The sequence below is a fragment of the Mirounga leonina genome, unplaced genomic scaffold (assembly GCF_011800145.1).
Source record: "Mirounga leonina isolate KUSES-001 unplaced genomic scaffold, KU_Mleo_1.0 Mir_173, whole genome shotgun sequence".
NCBI lineage: Eukaryota > Metazoa > Chordata > Mammalia > Carnivora > Phocidae > Mirounga > Mirounga leonina.
In genome coordinates, this window is record NW_023270447.1 from 37904446 (window position 1) to 37910287 (window position 5842).

Genomic DNA, 5842 nt, shown 5'->3' on the forward strand with positions numbered 1-5842 from the left:
CTTTCTTTCTTTCTTTCTTTCTTTCTTTCTTTCTTTCTTTCTTTCTTCTCTTTCTTTCAGAGAGGAAGAGAGCACAAACAGGATGGGGAAAAGAGAAAGAATCTTAAGCAGGCTCTATGTCTAGAGCAGAGCCCCACATGGGGCTCCATCTCATGACCTGAGATCATGACCTGAGCTGAAATCAAGAGTCAGAGGCTTAACTGACAGAGCCACCCAGACACCCCTGCTATTCAAAGTCTTAGGCATCTTCTAAAAAAGGTCTTAGATGACAACTTACCCATGAAGACTTTCGATTTCTTCACCTAAGTGTAAACATTCAAACAACTGAACCTTCATAACGCTTTAAAAAAATTATTCCTTATATGATGTTTAACTTGCATTTTTAAAATCTAATTCTGTACTTGTTTTCTTTTCATAAGAATGCTTTTCTTGACCTTTTGTTACCTTCAGCAACAAGTGTAATACCCTGGATGGAAAAAAATGAGTGAAACAAATGTGTTGATTTGAGGAAAAACACAGAATTTTCACCTGATGACTTCTACTGATATTTAGTTACATCTCATCACAACTTAAAGATTAGGAATCTTTAGTAAAGGTAAGTAGCATTCAGAGTTGCTGGATAATCTTACATAAAAACATTTAAATGGAATAATAAATTTTGAGGATGAGAATTGGTACAATGGGTCTATTAAAAATGTAAATGTCGGGTGCCTGGGTGGCTCAGTCGTTAAGCGTCTGCCTTCAGCTCAGGTCATGATCCCAGGGTCCTGGGATCGAGCCCCGCATCGGGCTCCCTGCTCCGCGTGAAGCCTGCTTCTCCCTCTCCCACTCCCCCTGCTTGTGTTCCTTCTCTCGCTGTGTCTCTCTCTGTCAAATAAATAAATAAAATCTTAAAAAAAAATGTCAATGTCCATTTATAAACATGAATTTGTAGAACAGTATTTGCAGCATTCCTTCTCCTTTCTCTCCCAGATATCATGTTTGATATAAATTTAAAATGACTATAATGTCTCAGGGGCACCTGGGTGGCTCAGTTGGTTAAGTCTGCCTTTGGCTCAGGTCATGACCTAAGGGTCCTGGGATTTAAACCTGAGTCGGGTCAGGCTCCCTGCTCAGCGGGGAGTCTGCTTCTCCCTCTCCCTCTGCTTCCTCTCCACCCTCCCCCGCACTAGTGCCTTGTACTCTCTCTTAAATAGATAAAATTTTAAATAAATAATTAATTAATTAATAGAATGACTATAGTCTAAATTCTATGGACTAAGATCAACTGTTAAATATAAAAGAAACATTGATTTTATTTTAATAGTGTTTTTCTAATCAAAAGGTTTTTGTTAGGTTTCAGGAGGGATTTGTTTTAGGAGATAAAAATCCTTCAGCTTAATTAATCCCTAAAGGTCAATTTCATATAAGATTTATGTACCATCAGAATGGATTCCATAGTCTTCCTATTACATGTTGGTCTTGTATAAAATCCAGCTACCATTCCTTAGACCAAAATTGCAGGGCTACCTGTTACTTATTAAATATGTTACTCTTTTGCAATGTAACGTTAACATCTGCACTGTGCTCACTAGAAGAGTCAATTACTGTAATACTCTTGATATTGAACCACTACACATGGCCCTTCCTCAACAACAGCAGTTAAAATTGCATCTCATCCTATTAAACTAACTCATTCCTTGATCTGTAGTGATTGGTTGGTATTAAGCATATCAATAGCATTTCAGAGTTTATTATATGCTTCTGAAGCTCATATGATATTGAGTGTAATATGATTACATGATAGGGCGCCTGGGTGGCTCAATCGGTTAAGTGGCTGTCTTCGGCTCAGGTCATGATCCCAGGGTCCTGGGATCGAGTCCTGCATCGGCTCCTTGCTCAGCAGGGAGCCTGCTTCTCCCTTGCCTGCTGTTCCCCTTGCTCTCTGTCTTGTTTCTCTCACTCTCTCTGTGTCAAATAAATAAATAAATAAATAAATAAATAAATAAATAAATCTTTAAAAAGAAATATGATTCATGATAATTCTGCTGGGCTACCAAAGCCAATAGGATGAGGTTGTGTCAAAGTAGAGAATTTTTAATGACAGTTTAGTCAATATCATAGTGTAGTATTTCTTCCCAATGTGGGGGGGCAATAATGTCATAATTGAAAATCAGTTCTTTTGTAGGAAAAGTAAAGTTACCTCCTCTTGCCTTTTATGTAGGAAACAGAGGCAACTGGAGGAGAAATACACACATATAAAACAGTGCTGGAAGGCACAGCAGGATGTATGCAAAGCATTTTAAAGGAAAGTAAATATCAGGGCTAGTATTTGAAATATTTACCAAGGAGTTTTCTTCAGATTGTTTTGTACCCTTTAAGCTTTCCCTCTTTGGAAGTACAATACAGCACAAAAGCATAGAAAACAAATCATTTAAGATTACAAAAATCAAATCCTTAGCTTTTCAAAAGCCTAGACTTTAAAGAACTCAGATATATCATGCCACGGATGATAACTTTGAAAGAAAAAGTGAAGAGACTACCACCTCATCTCTCTCCAGATTAGATGGATGTTCTCTGGAAGAAAATGAGAACATGACAGAGAAAACAAACAACTTAGTCTATCGTGTCTCCCCAAGAAGTAGTGCCTTGCCCTTGCCTCACCATATACAGAACTCTTGAGGAAGAATATGGGAGAATATTATGGATATACTCGGAGATCTAAGAGCAGAGAGGAGTTATAACTTCATCCCCAGAGTAGAGCTTTGAGTAACCACACAGCAAACACACAGCTAGAGCAAAAGGCAAAATAAGTACTAAGCTAACATCCTTCAAAGTGGAAGTATAAAAAAAGTACCCATAGCTTGATGAGTTTATAGTTAGCAGAATCTATCTTTTGTATATGGAAAGCAGTATGGTCATGACATAGGTGTTAGTGCCCTAACTTTGGAACAAGGAGAGAGAGCAACAGACTGGGTTAATCTATAACTATACGTCAGATGGGAACACATGTGTGTCAGTGGTTGCCAGAGTAAATAAATAATAATGTAGACATACTGTGCTAGCCTACTCCTAATATGGCAAGACCAGAGTGCTACAGAATCCCCTTTTCCCATAGCATTTGAGCATAACCACTGTGGAAGGATGGTAAGACTCCAGATTATCTGAACATATTTCTGGAGGAATATGGATTTAAAATAAAGTCCATTAATATAAAACATAACAGTCCACTTCTTACACACTTCCATTTATGGCTTACTCATACATAAAGCATACCACTGATAAGGACTACTTGGTTCTCAACCTAAGCTTTAATGGAAGATAATATACTTTCTCTATTTAGAAAGTAGAACCACATAGATATCAACATTCCAATGCAAGCAGGTTTAAACAAGAGCATCCTATGACTCAGACTATAGACCATGTAGGCAGAAGAAGAATGGGAAGTAGAAAATCAGAATAGAGAGTTAGTCTTTAGGGTATAGAATCTAATTGTCATTTTCTTAAAAAAGAGAAATTTAAAAATATTTATTATAACCCAAATACATGTTATTTAGAGTAAGTGGCATATAATTACATATAGTAAAATAAATTGACTTCTATTTCCACATTATGAGTTTCTTAACAAATCAGTTTGTCTTCAGATGTCCTGAGATTAAGAACAATTTCAAGCATTGTTGCAGATAGGTAATTGACCAATGCCCTCTCTCTGCCTTTTATAATTAGGAAGTCCCTGGGTGGGCAAAATAAATTAATAATACACTTTACCAAATGTATTTTATCAAGACTTCTTTCTTTCTACGTTTCCTGAATACTAAATTTCCATTCTGGAGTCCTTGGATTTAACTTGTTTGACGTAGATATTTTGCCATCCTGACCTTATTATATGTGAATGGATATAATTTCCCTTAAATCTTTGTCAAGTACATATCTGAAAACAAGCAGGGTTCATAGGTCATTAAAAGTGGCATTAGTGTTCCATCTCCCATCAACCCTTCTTTAATCTTAATCTGTTGAAAAAAATAGTTTGATACTTAGATCCCCCATGTACAAACCTGATATTTCCTCAAGAATATTCAGTGTGCAGTGGAGAGTAGAAGAAAAAAAAATCTGTTTGCTTAGTACACTTTCCCACTTAGAAAATCAAATGTGTATCAGTGGAGGGGAAATAAAATTTCAAAATGTAAAAGAAATTAGAAGAATATGCTGAACCATCTACATGTTTACCCCCAAATAAAAGGATCCCAGTAAAAACAAAATGATGTCCTACACAACACATGGCACACTTGTTTAAACCAGGAATGTATTAACATAGGACTGAGGGGTACTTGGAGGAGTTAGCTGGAGTATGCATAACCAGTTAAAAAAAAGATTGTCTTTTTTATTCTGAGTCCTAAAGTACAATTTTGAGATTAAGAAAAACAATTTTGAACTAGTCTCATATTCAAGGTTTAAGTAAGTTATCCTCAGAGAAACTTATAAAAAAATTCTAAAACCTACTAAATAAAGGAGAATAGCATCTTTACATTTGTTGTTGTCATCCCTAGGGTAAGTACATGATCTCAAAATTTTCCACAAGCTAGAAACCTGTGGAAAATGTGTTTGCCATGAAAGTTTGGTGTCAGAGTTTGTTGACAGTTTCTATATTCTAGGGCAAGGCAGTAGGCTTCTGTTATGGACTCAATGTTTGTATCCTTCCCCCATCCCCCACACTCATATGTTGAAAGCCTAACCCTGAATATGATGGTATTTGGAGATAGGTTCCTTTGGGGGATAATTAGGATTAGATGAAATCATGAGGATTGAACCTTCATAATGGGATTAGTGCCCTTGTAAGAAGATACATCAGAGAGTTTACTCTTGGTCAACAAGCACAAAGAAGAGGTCATACGAGCACGTAGTGAGATGGCTACTGTCTATAAGCCAGGAGGAGAGCTCCTACCAGAACCTCACCATGCTGACACCCTGATCTCAGACTTCTAGAAATAAATTTCTATTGTTTAAACCACCCAGCCTATGGTATTTTGTTATGGCAGCCCCAGCTGACTATTACAAGTTCTTAAGTAATGAGTGGGATCAGAGCTCCAAGAGGTCAGGGGAAGGATGGAAGAGTTCTTAGTCATAATTTCTTGTGTTGTCCAGGTCTAGATCTTCTCAGTCCTAGGGCTCCTACACAATCACCTCTTCTATTTCTTCCTAAAAGCCTCCTTCCCTTTTCATTTTATGCTTTTGGCTTCTGATCTTTGATGATAGCAAGCAACAGGTGTTCCCCTTTAATATTACTACCTGTGTCTCCAAGACCTAAGGTCTACTCTACTTTAGATCATGCAGCCATCTGCTCATTGTTATTTCACTGAAGAAGCAGGAAAGGATTTTGAGTATTTAGTGGGATTTGAGATTGGAAGTGAGGATGAGGAGACAGAAGAAAAAAGGGGAAATTAATATTATCAATTGACTGTATGACATGACAGAGGGAAATTGAGGAGGGACACACTGCTCTTTAAGGATGATTTAATAGGAGATGAATGAACAAAAGAGCTGCAATCCAGGCTACTGCTAAGAGCTAATCATCTAGGAGATGGGTTGTGTTGCCTGCCCACCTTTTAGGGGTGTGACCTTGACGTGATCTTAGGCAGATTGCATCAACTCTCTGGGACTCAGTTTCCTCATTGGTAAGATTATAAGTTTGAACTAGATGAATTCTAGGATTGCTTTCAAATCTCTTTGGAATAAGATGCTTTTATTTTTGCTTTGAATTCTGTCAGGGAAAGTTTCTATTTCAAAAATAATATAGGTCACCTTTATTCATTTTTTTTTCCTCTGGTACCAGCTGAGCTGGTCTTCTTTACATCAGAAACCTGCA